The 15,694-nt window shown below is 34.8% G+C and overlaps 1 pseudogene; it reads left to right on the top strand.

Annotated features, from left to right (window-relative positions):
• Positions 1-2,581: 2,581 nt before the first annotated feature.
• Positions 2,582-14,204, top strand: LOC120175154 (annotated as a pseudogene).
• The last annotated feature ends 1,490 nt before the right edge of the window (positions 14,205-15,694 follow it).

Below are 15,694 nucleotides of genomic sequence, written 5' to 3'. Positions count from 1 at the left end.
GTTCAGCCAATTATATCTACGTATCCGGACTGCTACAGATCTTTTACTAAAGAGAGAAAAATTTACAGGTGTTTACAAAACACTCACTACTCACAAGAAAAGTCTTTAGTATTGGGAGAAAGAAATGATTTGGGATGATTTTGAAGCTAAATAGGTTAGGGTATTTATAGTTAAAGCTTAAGGACTAATCTTATAAATACCCTAAAGTGTGCATGGACTAAAATATAATAAACCCTATTACATTTTAATAAAAAAAATTGAGGCATCGAATTCGGTGCCCTCATTTGTTGAAAAACCATGCACCTGTGCCCATTTCTTCTGCCAGCAAACCCACCGAAAATTGCCCACTAATTTTGACTCTTTTCCAGCACCTAGAGTTTGGCCACCACCCGCAATCGAATTGTCCACCGAACCTTACAATTGTCCCTTACCGATATTCTCATCCCACAACCATGGACTAGACCCCAACCCCCTTCTCCTCGGGGGAGCCCTAATGGAAACGTCCCATTGTGGGACTAAATCTCTCTTGTCCTTCAGAGCAAGGAGCTTACAAAACTTTTCACCGTAACCTAATTTGCCGCAAAGGAAACAAAACAGTTTGAGTTTCTCATACTGAAAAGTAACGTAGGCAAAACTTCCATTAAGTAACCCTAATTTTTTCATACGCTTAAGTGTCTTGCGAACATCCAATCATACTCGGATTTGTATGCTCCACTTGTACCCTAATGAAACTACGATAGCATCATACTCAATAAAAGATCCCAAGAAATTGTCAAATTGCTTAGCAACCTGCTCAGAAATAATCCCACTGGGAGATCATTCGCTCGAACCAAAAGTGCACCATATTTAAAGTCACCAACATAGGGTCGTCATCTTTCTTCAGACGAACCAAAATGAAGAAATATGAATTAAAGTACCATGGCCCATCCACTTCGATACGGTCCACATCCACTTCATGATATAAGCGAAACAAAAACCGACCCTCGCTCAAATCCATGATAGAAAAACCTCCTATCCAAGGCCACAAATTAGCCAAAGTAATTTGCATCGCTGGAAACTAATATCGTAGTAACGAACCATCCCATAAAACAATTCTCAAAACTTATCGATGACAAACACTCGTGCGTTGGAGAGTTAAGATTTCCTCCTCTTTTTCACCTAAATTCATACTCTCCAATTCATGTTCAATATCACCCATGGCAAAAACCGATAAGAAACCCACACTCGAAGAGACAAAAGGAGAAAAACATTGAAAAAAATAAGGGAAAACTGGAATCACACCCCAATAGTTTTACCACACAAGGCAGAGGAAGACGGCATGCCAAAAGGCTGAAACCCCAACTGGATTATATAAAAAAAATTAGACTAACAATAGTATTTGTAATAGTTATTACAGAAGTTAAAGTGGTCATCGCACAAAATTTAATGAAATAATTACATTTTAGAATTTTATGAACTTATCATTTATAATTTGATTTTATTATGTCTTTATAATTTGACTCCAGCATATGTACTATATTGATATAAATGGAGCTAGCCATTATTGCTCGATGCCTACCGAGCATCCATCTGTTGTTGGTAAGGATTTTGTCACTTGAAGATGTCCTAATGCAAGGATTTGTATTCACACAACAGCAATGTTTCACAGAAAATATATCAGCCTTATGAGCTATCATTACCACATAAATATTCTGTGACTGGTGGTATGCTGTTCATCAGAATGTCTCTATATATAATCATGTAATGCATATTATTTTGTATCTATGGTAACAATACATTGGATAGTTTAACAAATATACTGAATTATTGGTATGGATGATGCATTATAGCAATATATGCATAAATATTTAAATCCAATGTATACTATACATCATACAAATTATACACGTGCAAACATGTATTCATTCAAGACGAAGGTTAAATGTACAAAAAATGTCACATGTGAAACACATTTAAAATCATTCAAATTGGATCTAATCCAAAGTATTATAAGTTTAGACTAATTTATTTAAATTTCTGACTAAAAATCATATTTTCTTTGATTGTCGATTTAAGTTCTCTTATCGTGATGACTATAAACAACAGAATTTGTAAAAACAATAGAAAAAAAACTCGAGTTAATATAAAATCATGAAAAAAGTAAATCACCCTAAATCTATATAAATACAATTCATTTTAAGTTTGAAACAAATTATGAACATGTAACAATTTAAAATAATAATTTCTTATTTTGAGACGATCAAATACAATTTTATTATATTTATTATGAATTAATCTGAGATGAGTTGTATGTTTAATTATTCAAATTAATATTTTTATGATTGAACCTTTCACTTATAATGGTAAAATTTTAAAAATATTACATTAACAAAATTGTAATTTCCGATGCAAACATGAGCAATGGCTTCAATGATAATAGGACCATAGGAGTAGCAACGCACGACGTACTACGTAGCGCTTGAGGTGAAAATCCCATCGTCCTTGCTGTTAATCAAAATTCAAAAATTCAACTCAACAGCGGGAAAAAGCCACTTACCCCCTTCAATTATTATTATTATATATATAAATCCCCAAAATTGGGATTATAGAGACTACCTTTTCATTTCCGGAGAAGAAGAAAATGGAGGACAAAGAGAACAGTACGCGAAAGGCAGTAAGCTTGAACGACAGCCACTATCGTTTAATCCAAGATCTCTCTGCTCCTCCGAAACCCAGTACGATCTCTCCCTTTTTAAGCATTTGGTTAGGGTTCGGTTCCTAAATAGGGTTTATTTATTTGGGGGACTATCTCTTGACTCTTGATTACCGATTTGATTGTTATGGCTTTTTGCAGAAGAGGAGTCTGAAGAGGAGGCATTCCAGGTTCCACGTCGTCTTTGCAAGCAATCACATGGAGACGATTTTATTCCTCACTTCTCTGGAATCACCGATTTTGATTTTCCTCCTGGTATAAGAAGTCGTTTTTTAACTACTTAGAGGCTATTTTTTGTTTTATTATTTATATATTTGGTGGGCTTTGGTTTTCTTTATTAGAAAGCATGTCATGGTTCCATGTTTACATCTCTTCATTCTGTTAAATGGGTTTCAATGTCCATCAAGTTCAAAATTTTGGAACGGAGATTTTTTTCTACAATATAGTATTTTTCTTTTCTTTTTCAGGTTCAATGCTTTTGTTTCCTGCTTTATTCAATCGGTTCTGTTTTATTTGTTTATTCACTGCGTTTTTGTCTGCTTTTTGTTTGATAAGTTTTAGTTTTCTTATCTGAAATATTCTATCATTTCTACATTAGATGTCTTTCACTACCCATTTTTTATCATTTGTTTTTACTTCTCAAAGGATGGTCTATTTGTTTCTTTTTTTTTCCTTGAAATTAATGCACCTGTTTTTTTAATGAATGGATATTCAGAAGAGGAAGGAGCAAAGCCTGTAAAGCTGAAGATTGAGGGTAGACGTCGTTTGTGTAAAGTCTCATCTCGAGATGCTGATAAACCATTGATTAGTGATGAACCTAATTTTTCTGGAATATGATTTTGGTTCACCTTTGCAAACAAAGAATGTTCATGAAGATGGATGTCAAATTAGAGATATTTTAGATGACTTGAGCTCCAAGCTTGAGTTGATGTCTATACAGAAAAAGGCAGCCCCTAAAATGAAAATTACAGAATTTGCTAGTGCCGATTCTTCGTTTTCCAATACATCTGTTCAATCTGATTCCTCATCAGGTTCAAATAATAACGTTGGAGGTGTTGTTCAGGATGTAATTAATTTGTGTGAACAGGAGGTTTGTGAAGAAGAATCAAGAATGATTAATGAGAAATTGGTGTTGGTGTCTAGTGTACATAAACCTAAGAAAATTTTTGAAAAGTTAAAGAAGAATGAACTCAAAAATGCATATGAGAGGCTGTTGTCTGTGGGCGGGTCTTATACATCGGAACATGGAGAACAGGTTGACGATGATTGTGTAATATTAAGCAAGAAACAAGGAATTAAAAAAGCTAGTGAATATGCTAATAACATGAAGAAGTATGATCAGTCTGAGGAAATTGATGAGCTTGATGGTTATGATGATGATTGCTTATCAGAAAGTGACCAGCCTATTATTTTGAGTGGACAAAATTCAACTTTTAATCTGCCAACTAAAGTTGCAAAAATGTTATATTTGCATCAGCGTGAAGGGTTGAAATGGCTTTGGTCTTTGCATTGCCAGTGTAAGGGTGGAATCTTAGGGGACGATATGGGCCTGGGAAAAACAATGCAGGTAAGGAAAGGTGTGTGTGTCTTATATATATATTTATATATTTGTATATTTTCATGTGGAATCTTTTTTATCTGTTATTTTGGTAGATTTGTGGCTTTCTAGCAGGATTGTTTCATTCAAAGTTGATTAAAAGAGCTTTAATAGTCGCCCCCAAAACATTGCTCTCTCATTGGATCAAAGAACTCTCTGTTGTAGGGCTTTCTAGGAAGACTAGAGAGTGAGCCTATTTGACTTCAAAATTTCACTGTATTTCTGATGTTAAAATTGATATTGAATTAGTATGAATATTAATTTATTTCTGCTATTTTATAGGTACTTTGCGACTTATGCTAAAACTCGGCAATATGAGCTTGATGATGTACTTCAGGTCATACTTGTTGATTTATTATCGATAGTGATGCTATATATAAAAATACATCATATTCTGCTGTAAATAAGAGACAATTATTGCAACTTTAGGAACCATTTGAATTTTTTGGAAGTTAACTTTTGCTAGTTTTGAAGGTTTCAACTTTGACTAACCTTAAATTCTAATTGATTTTACAAGTTTTTGAATATCTGATGTTATTTATTCATTTATGATGTTACTTGCTGTTTAATTTGTGTGTATAGCATTCATACAAAAATGATTGTAGTACCTCTTTTGTTTGTTACTCTGTTGAGTCTGTTCCATATTAGTGTTTTCATGTTTGGTGAATTTTCTCGTTTCTTGTAGAACCAAGGGATTCTTCTGACAACATATGATATTGTACGGAACAACTCTAAAGCTTTGAAAGGAGAATGCTACTACAGTGATGATGAGGATGATATCATATGGGACTATATGATTCTTGATGAGGTAGATGTTGTTGCAATATGGTTTGTTATTCAACTTTTTTTGGCTTTGGTTACCTAATGAATTTATGCAATTTCTAATTTAATTTAATGGCATTGTCTTGTTTTATAATTTTTGTGGGTTCATATTAAAAAATTGTTGAATCTGCAGAATAGGATAAATCTAATGTATTTACATAAAGTACATTTTGTTTAGCTCCATCAGAGTATCCTATCACCAGATCTTAGAATGAATGGAAGGGTGCATATAGTAGATAGTTTATATATGTTGTCTATAATGTGCTACCCAACAATGTGCCAGATTAGCCATCTTGCTTGCCGAAAAACCATAATATAGAGAAGTCCATTGTCTAGTGCTTGTTTTAGAAAAGCTGTTATTGTTTTGATCCAAACATATTTTTGTTATGAACTTTTAGTGATCCTTTTTCTTGTACATTGATTGGTGATCATGTTTTAGCTGTAGACTTAGAATCTTGTCTGATGTAGTTGGTTTGCAAAATATCGATAAGAAGAGCAGTGGTATATATAACATTTTCAATTTTTCTTGATCCCACATTAGGTATAAATATGTTTTTCCTTTGTTTCTTCAAGATTCTTTTGGAATAGTAAAGTATTTTGTAAAGTTGGTAATCAAATGTTTGTTGTACTATGTGAGGGACAAAAGATGGCCTAAGATTTCTTTTAGCATAGTTAGAGAAGATATTTTAAATTTTTTGTTTGCGTTGAAAATGTTCAGATAGCTTATAAATGATATATTGTTGAAGCATGATGAGCTTCAAAAACAAATTGGAGCCATTAAATAATCGAGTTTTAGGATTATCAAATGATATACAATTTACTATTGACGTGTTTTCTTCTGCTAATGGTTGCCTGCTGATGATGACAGCATTAGTATGCACTCACTCAACATATCTCTTTCAATTTGCTGTTTCTTAAATTCTTGTTTCCTTTTGAATGTATTGTCTTTCCTGCAAGTGCTTAACGTTCCTTGACTTTCTTTCTGCTTACTGCTCCAGGGCCATCTCATAAAAAATCCTAGCACACAAAGGGCAAAAAGTTTGCTTGATATACCAAGCGCTCATCGGATAATCATAAGTGGAACGCCAATTCAGAACAATCTAAAGGTAACATCTTTTACTTTATCTTCATTTTTCTTTGACTCCATAAATGTACTGTATTTTGTTTTATGTTGAAAGTAACTTTAAATTACCATGTTCTACTTAGTTTTTGCCTTATCGCTTTGTATTAGGAACTGTGGGCCTTGTTCAACTTCTGTTGTCCTAAGCTACTTGGTGATAATAAATGGTAATTGTCTTTTTTCCACTGGAGTTTGTTATGTTCCTGTATCATGTCACTGAGTCTAGGATATTTTCTCAGGTTTAAGGAAAGATATGAGCATGCTATTTTACGTGGAAACGACAAAAATGCAACTGAGAGGGAAAAGCGTATTGGCTCAACAGTTGCCAAGGTGTTGATAGCTTTGTTGGCTCAATCTTGGGCAACCTTTGGTTATTCTGATGTTAAAGTCAAATTGCTTTCTGTGAAAATCCAGTATTGCAGAAACTATTGTCATCTATCTTTATATTCCTTACCATTCATTGACATTGTTACTTGCCCATTTGCTTTAGTACACATCAATCTTTTCCACCTCCACTCTCACAGGATTACTCTGTAAAAAATTGATTTTATTTTCTTTTCAATGTTTTATAAAATATTCAATCTGTATCTATCTAGATCATGACTATCCATGGTTATAGTTATTTTAATTTGTTTTAGACTTAGTACACATCAATCTTTCCTGCATTCAGTCTCACATGACTTTGTAAAAAGTTGATTTAAAAGGCACTATCATATGCCAATGTTTAATGCACTGAACAAAAGTAAATGCATTCTGGTGGAATTTATTACTGAAAAATTGCATTTTAGGGAAGCCTATTTTTTATATTTTAATGTTTAATTATATATGTTTTACTATCTATCGTAAATAATATTTTATTAATGTCCATGTTTTGGATCCATTATGCTGTCTATTACCTTTTTTCTTATCTCTGTTATGGCCATTGAAAGCTTCTTGAAAAGAAAGAATATGATTTTGATCCTTTTGCCCTTGCCCTCTATGTAGGAGCTAAGAGAAACGTATTCAACCTTACTTTTTACGCCGGTTAAAGAAAGAGGTATTTGGTGAAGATAATGACTCAACTGCCAAGCTTTCCAAGAAAAATGAGATCATTGTATGGTTAAAGTTGACTGGTTGCCAGGTGCAAATTCATGAACTTGGTATTATTTTTCTGGTTACTTTTTTGTCTGGATAATTATTATTATTATCACCACTCACGGTTATTCATATCTGCTGTTTAGCGACGACTGTACGAGGCTTTTTTGAATAGTGAGATAGTTCTTTCAGCTTTTGATGGCTCGCCTCTAGCTGCATTGACGGTACATTTTTCTGTTCAATTTGCCAATCTGTTTTTGTTCCAGTTTTTTTAAATGTTTAGTTTTTTTCTTCCTGCACCAATGTAGCTGCCAAATGTTCTTTAAGATTTTGAGGTTTTAGCTATATGGAATATTTTCAGAGGTTTTGGTTGTTAATCGCCGCCAGAGTTGTATGCTTCCAGTCTTTTCAGAAGTCTTAGGGAAATATGGCCAAAGAAAGCCAAGGATGTCACCAGCTTTTTAATACTTATTTATTGATATAGTGAAAATTTAGTTGTGAGAACATGTTCAAGTGTCATTTATGGAACCCGAAAGGAATTGCTTTTCTTCTCTGAATCTGTGTAATGCATTCGAATCTCCATTTTAAAGAGTACGGTTCTTGTGCAATGCTTTCAATTGGAGGAATCATCTTTCAGTTGCTTTCCTAGAATATTTATTTTAGGTTATGTTGGTGGTTAGAATTTTATTAGATCTCAGATTCTGACGAGATTAAAGTATCTTCTCTAAAGTAATGTCTCTTTCGTCCTGGGTTTTAAAAGGCGTGCCTAGGAGCGAGGCGCAGCCGGGCGATGAAGGTAGCGCTCGTTTGGTATGGGGCTAGGCGATTTACAGGAGGCGGCCGGAGGCGCGCGCCTACGGGTTTTAGGCGCCGGGCTGCGGGCGCAGCGCCTTAACGCTTCTACGATTAAAACCAGTGTTATCTAGTTTGGTGGGAGAAGGGGTGGAAGGAGGGGTCACCACAAAAGTTCTGTGGGAGAAGGGGCGGATAGAGGGTAAGGAAAGGAAGATAGGGGAATTGAAAAGAGAGAAAAAACATAAAAAAAGATTAAATAAATTAAGAACACAACAGAGAAGATGAAAAAAATATGGAAACAACTCTAAAGAATGACTAGGCTAACAGTTATAATGCAGCAATACATGAGTAGATGTGTTGCATATCAAGATTAAATGCATTGCATCAGAAGAGGAACCAACTCACATCTCTATTTGAACTGATGCATGCATCTAACTGTAAGCCAATAGTCATAGAAGGAGAAACAGCTGCTTTAAAGAACAGAAAAGAGAGAGCTCTGTTTCAAATTAGATTGAATCCTGGTGGTGGCTAGTAATCACAGGCTAGGATTTATCACTTTCTTTGTACAGACTTTTAAGGGTAACCTATACTTACAGCCACTAACATTTTAATAGGTGTTCATTTTGGTCATTAACATTTTAAATATTACACTACAGTCATTATAATTATCAACAAATTACAAAATAGTCACTCTTCCATTAACCCTACTAAATTGATGATGTGGCATATTAACATAAAAAACTAATATCTAATTTAGTCCTTAAACTATAAGTAAATTTTAATTGAACCATTGAGTGATTTCAGTAGTCAAAAAAATTGTTACTCTCTAAGAAATTTAAGTTTGTGTAGTTATGTTTGTCCTACTAAGTATTTGTGTGTTGTAAAAGTATTAGTTTGATTTATATTATATAGTACAAAAGGTGCGCGCCTGCTCCTTGTGCCTAGGCTCTAGGAACCTTTTGTGCTTCGGTGCGCCTTGTGCACTTAAAAACCTAGCTTTCGTCTACTTGCAATATCTGAAAAATTCTGCATATATTTGACTTATTTATGATTTGTAATTCTTCATAATTAGCTGTTAATTTATGTGGTCTAGCTGAAACAGTTTGTGAGGTGGTGTGTACAGTTTTGATGTAGTTAGCTATTATTTCCTTTAAAATTTTTTACAAGGTAATATGAACATGTGGCCATTTATTGAAACAGATTCTTAAGAAAATATGTGATCATCCACTTCTCTTGACAAAGAGAGCTGCTGAGGATGTACTAGAAGGGATGGAATCGATGCTGAATCCAGAAGATGCTAGTGTGTAAACAGCCACCTCCAAAGCTTCCCTAGTCAAATCCTTCTCTGTCGCCTACTCTCTTTCCTTATAACTGCTCGAGACTGGCAATCTGATCGAGGCACTACCCTGCTCCCTGAATGCTGGTCCAAGTCTCCTACTACACTTTTAAAAGGACCTCCTTCCTCGTCGCTAATTATTCCATCTTCCTCTAAAGTTGGGAGCGGTTGGGTGGTCAATAAAGGATTGGAAGCTTTTCTATTAAGGTGCAGTACCTCAGCTGGTCGCAACAGCTCTTTTTCTATCTTTGGATCATACCAGAATTTCTATCTTTTGATCTTCTATATACTCTATTCCAATTCCTCTATTCCCTCTTCCCACCGGAACACTCGTCAAAGCTAAACTTCTGGACAAATAAACCAACGGACTCCAGCTCCTCTGACCATAGGAAACGTCCCCTTTCGTACTTCCATTGGTTGAGTTCCAACAGTTTTGATTGAAACATCAACCTTTTTCCTCCACTCCTTTTGCGTTCGTAACCTCATTGTCCAAGGCCCTACGTCCTTTATCGATTCTTCATTGGACTTGATCCATTCCCTGTTTAATTGGGGATAAATCTGCTTTTGGACCCTTCGGCAATCCATTCAGATTATACGCAGCCCTGGAGGACATACTCTTCATGCTTGATTCAGAAATAAAACTGTTACAATCTTGGGCTTGAGGTCTAGGCCCAATTCTTCCTTAGACAAGTCCAGCATGCTCCCCAGCAGGATATTTTCCTTTTTTCCCGCAAATCTGACAACCCAACGTCTAAAATATTCATATTTGACTTTTTTGGTAAAAGCTGCTCCCCAACCCCCTTTTGCAACCTACTCCTCTGCTCCTGATCCTGCCAGTTTCTTTCTTCACATAGAGTCTTCAGAAGACTTAAAATTTTCGACTTGTTCCAAAGTCACGGCGGCCGCACTCTTCCTCGGGAAAATGATTTTCACTGTACCCGTAATTTGAATTTTCACCATCATCCCCCCGGAAAACTCCTCCGGTTTTAAAAATACCGATCCCAGTATGGCTTTGACCTTGAAAGATCTGCCGTAAGACCCTATTGTGACCATTTCAGGGACATCAAACGGACTGGCGACCCTGATCAAAACTCTTGCTGACGATAAATCTGACCTATTCTTTGAAGAATCCAAGATGCCAATGAACTTTCCCCATTTCTGCACAAGTTTCTCCAAGAACTCTACATTCCAGCATAATAACGGTATCCCATCAATTCCACGGACAGAACGCCATGGAACTCCTTCCTCGTTTAGCAATGGCTCCAGCCAATCAAACCAATAACAGATCTCCTCCTGTTTTCTTGCCCATGTGTCAGAGTATCTTCAATCGATTTAAAGGTTACACAAGCTTCCATGTAGCCCCATCTCGCTATTCTTACCTGAATTCCTTCACTTGCCAAAGCTTTTTGACAAATTCTTGCTCGAAGGAATGCTTGTTACCCCTGTTAAAGACCTTTTCACCAAGTCGAATCCTCCGAGGAGATATGCATCTCCCAGACATTCCTTATCCCATTAGCAGCCCTTCCTTATCCTTTTACCATCCTCTTTATTGACATTTCCGAATCCTCTCTATGGTCGTTTCCACCACCTCTTTGTATGATCTACTGTCCCTCAGGTTTCTCAAAGATCCAGCTTGCTTCTCACCATTTGTTTTCTCCGCCCTTATGGGATTGGCCCATCCCTCGTAGACCTGCCTTCAGTAACTTCTCTATTCTGTTGTTCTGATATTTTTCTAACCCGACTGAACTTTTTTCCCATCGATCCAAGTTCCGTTAACACCCTGAATAGCCCTCCTCCTCCCTTCCTCACTTGCAAACTGAACAAACGCGAAAGTGTAATTCTTGTATTTCGGTTTCTGAGTAAAATTTGGAATGAAAATCCTCACAACTTGATCATAATGCTGAAATATTTCCCTTAATCCTCCCTTTTCTAATTGAATACATCTTTACATTCTAATTGAATGCCCTAAACCCCCCCTGGAATTTGAAATTTTCATATAATTTAGTTATTTTCTTTTTATTTTTTTATTGATGATCTAATTTCCCCCCTTCCCCCTAAAATTTTATAATTCACCCACCTGACATAAAATCATGCGTCTGTCCCTGGTTGAGAACAATTGTCAAAATGATGCAAAGTTAATCTGATTTTAATAAAAATGGTTATTTTTAATGTATTTCTGCAATTGTATTTTCCTTCTCTTTTTATGTTATGAACAAACTATGCTTCTTTGCTTTTCAAAAGTGTGTTTTCTTCACCTAAACTAAATTTACGTTTGCTGTAAAGTTACATCATGTTTAAGGGTTAATAAACTAATTAAAACGTTTGCAGCACGGATAACCAAAGTGTTGATCGGGCTTATCGAATTGGGCAAAAGAAGGATGTCGTGGTATACAGGTTGATGACTTGTGGAACTGTTGAAGAGAAGATTTACAGAAAGCAGGTTGAAGAAATATCAAAATTTTCCTGTTATTTACTGCCATGTTACAGTAGTTTTATGTTAAGCTGCTAACTCCCAGTTATCTGTCATTGCACAATTATTGCAACTTTGCATCAAGAGACCAACAATAAATTTATCTGGAAACAATGACTATTTCGTGATAACATTTATAAACTTTGGTATTGTTAATAATACAAAAGTACCCTCTTTAAAAAAAAAAACATTTATAAACTTTAGATTCTGGTTTACATGTAGGATTCCCATACTCCTAGCCTTTTAGCTGAAGTTCCGTTTTCCTTTATGTTTTCCTTGTGACGTGTTAGATAGAAGTCTGAATGTTTTCACTAATTTACTTGTTTGCCAAAAAAATATGACCTAGATTTATAAGGGGGGCTTATTTAAGACTGCAACTGAGCACAAAGAACAGATCCGCTACTTCAGTCAACAGGTACTCTTTTATTAAAACTTCTTGTCCTGTTTAATTTTAAGCATTTAGCACTTCTACTTACTTTTTGAATATTTCTTTCAGGATCTTCGAGAACTTTTTAGCCTTCCAAAACAGGGCTTCGACATTTCACTCACCCAAAAGCAATTACACAAAGAGCATGATAGTCAACACAAAATGTACTAAACTTGTTCTGTCTAGTAATATGATTTACTTTCATCACATTGCTTATTTGCAGAAAATCTTTTCCTACTATAATTGCACTGTGCTCTTCATATCCTATTTTAATGGCATGAAGTAACTTAAATTATTGAGGGTACTGAAACCAAACTGTACGCTGAAATTTAACTACTTTGTGAGTATTAGAAAAACTACTGTCTGCTTGAAGATAGACATCTATGCTGAATTTGTTTATTTTCAAGTTGGGATGAGTAATGTTGTATTTTTTTTAAATTGTTAACTAAGTTCCTATAATATATTGTTTCTTTTTGTATAGTTCTCTTCATTTTTTCTGTGATTGTTGGGAATGGTATGAGATCCACATCTACGAATTTAAAGGTCGAACTGATAAACTTTGTAACCAGTTGTTTGTTAGAAACACGAGTATCACCATGTTTGTTCAATAGATGCGTTCTTATGGAGCAACATAACACCTGCATGTTTGCAGGAGGACATTGAAAGTTTTTGACTTTATCCGGATCAGTTTGTGACATTCATCTATTATGAAATCTTTTTTCTTTTCCAATTTTTGAATTTTGTAACCGGGCTTGCAGGGATGAGTCATTGGAAAACCACATAAAATTCCTGGAAACACTGGGAATAGCAGGAGTTAGTCATCACAGTCTGCTTTTCTCTAAAGCAGCTCCTGTACAAGTTGTAGAGGAAGAAGATGAAGATGAAGACATAAGGTGAAAACTGTGCCTTTTTCTTGGTCCCTTATGCCTTTTGATCCAAGTCATGTACTTGGGCTTTATGGATTATAGACTTTTCATTTTGTCAAAATTCTAACCATTTTGCACGATTGGAATCAGGAGAAAAGGAAATATGGCCGTGAGATATTCATCTTCAAGTTCTGCAGTTGAACAGAGTCCCGATGGGTATTTCTTAGCTCATCCTTTATTTTCATGTTATAATCTTTTATATATCTGTGTGGAACTTGATAATTGTATTTAACATGATCGACAGAGCTGAATATGCTTTCAAGCCGAAGGATATCATGCTGAACAGGAAAAGTGCATCGCCTGAAGACATAGCGAAATTAAACGAGAGTGAAATTAAACTGAGAATTAATCGCTTGACCCAAATATTTGCAAACAAGGTATGATTTTGAATCGAACTTCATCATTAATACAATAGAGTGTGCATTTTTTTTTTTAATGGTTTATCAAGTTCAATCCTTTTGTCGATGATCTTTGCCTATGCTGGAGTTTTGTAGCCAAGCAATGAAATCAATTATGGTTCTTTCATTTTAATCTCCTTTAGTTTGAAACCCAATTATTCCAACAACAGTATGTTTAGCATAACTTGAAGCTCCTTTTTAAGCAAATTTGTTTGAATCTTGTGAATTTATCGGGACAGGTTACGGTGTCGAGGTTGCCAGATAAGGGAGCAAAGATAGAAAAGCAGATTGCAGAACTTAATGCAGAGCTCCACAAGATGAAGACTGCAAAAGAAACTGCAGGTGTTGTAGATGATATAACTGGAAAACTCCAAAATGTGTTGAATGTATAGATGATGGGTAAATGCCATATGATTTGTGGACTGGCTACTATCCGTTAATGGTGAAAATTTAGTTAAATGCCATATGTTTTGTGGGTGCTATTATCTGGTTTAAGCAAGCCTTTTTGTACACGAAATCTAGAATATTAAAACTGTCTCTTGAAATATCATATTATCATTTTTTTAGTCCTATTATTATGTTGATTTGCGATTTAATTCCTCTATTTGTTTTTTGGGCATTTAACATAAACATTAATTTAACCCCTAAAATTTATATTATCAATTAGCGGGAATATTTAGACAAAAATTGAACATTGTTTGGATGCAAAGATGATGAAATGAAAGGTAGGTAGAACCATTTTTTGAAGTTAATAAAATTCAAGGGAAAAAGGGATATGAACTCGCAGGAAAAAGGAGTTGAAAACGGGAGGGAAATGGGTTGGGCAAAATTGCTTTATATTTTGATCTTTTTATATTTTAGTCACTAAAATTCAAGTTTTGTAAAAAAAATATTTAATAGATCAAAAATCATATTTTATATTTTAAAAATATTTCCTATTTCAAATTTCAAAAAATTTCATTTTACCTGAAGTCATAAAAATTATCCGATCAAACTTGATTTTACTGATTCAAATTTTAAATGTTACACTAGATGTAATGTCTCGAATCCTTGTTTAGTAGTTTTAGATTGACTCGAGAAGCTTTTAGATAAACCCTAACCATGTAAAAAGTCTTGGTCCAAATTGAGTTTGAGTTGAACCCAAATAGATTTACAAAATGTATTTTGAATTGAGGGCAGTTAGAAGGACCAATGAGGTGATTTACCTATTTTACATTTTAAAAATTAAAATTCCATTAATTTTTTACATTTTAAAAATTAAAAATCCATTAATTTGGATGACGTATCGACAAGAGAAGGGGACAAAAACTGACCATTGTTATCTTTTTTTTCTTCACTCAAACTTGTCTTCTTCTCCATTCAAAATCTTCATCCATTCTCTCTTGCGGTTAGGGCAAAGGTGAAAGGTTGATTGTCTAGATTTCCTTATCCAGTTTAGCTGAGGTAAAAATCATAATCACCTCATTTAGAGTTTTTATTCAAACCCTCAACATTTAAGTTTGACCATGGTGACCATAGTGGGCTTTAAAGGGGTTTTGAGTTTTAGGATTCTAGAGTGTATCCAATTCGTCTCTAGAGCCCAACAATCATGTTTCTACGTCTCTTTAAGTTCTTAGGTGAGTTAGTAACTCATTTACTTGTCATTTGGCTAGTAAAAGAAGTTAGAGAAAACTCTAACGAAAAGGGTAAGGAAAAGCTTGTATTTGAGTGAACTTTGAGTTATTTCTTAGCAACTAGAAGTAAGGTAACCCATTTCTAATTCACCTATAATATTTGTAAGTCATCATATGTGTTTGATTAGCTAGTATGAGTTCATACAACATGTAAATACATTCATGGTGAAGCATGGATTGTGACGTTTGTGGTTGTTATACAACATGGAAACTGACCTATTATGACCTTCTTTAAGACTTAAATAACGTTTGAGAGCCTTGGGGAGGCTTAATGGTGAAGTTGGGGTGTCATTTTCAGATAAAATAGAAATTATAGGATTAAGTATCGGTTTTGGATGAACAATAATGATATTGTTCTTTAGAG

This window comes from Hibiscus syriacus, unplaced genomic scaffold, assembly GCF_006381635.1.
Source record: "Hibiscus syriacus cultivar Baekdansim isolate YM2019G1 unplaced genomic scaffold, ASM638163v2 tig00000329_pilon, whole genome shotgun sequence".
NCBI lineage: Eukaryota > Viridiplantae > Streptophyta > Magnoliopsida > Malvales > Malvaceae > Hibiscus > Hibiscus syriacus.
Note: the sequence above shows the minus strand (reverse complement) of the source record. Positions and strands in the feature narration are given on the sequence as shown.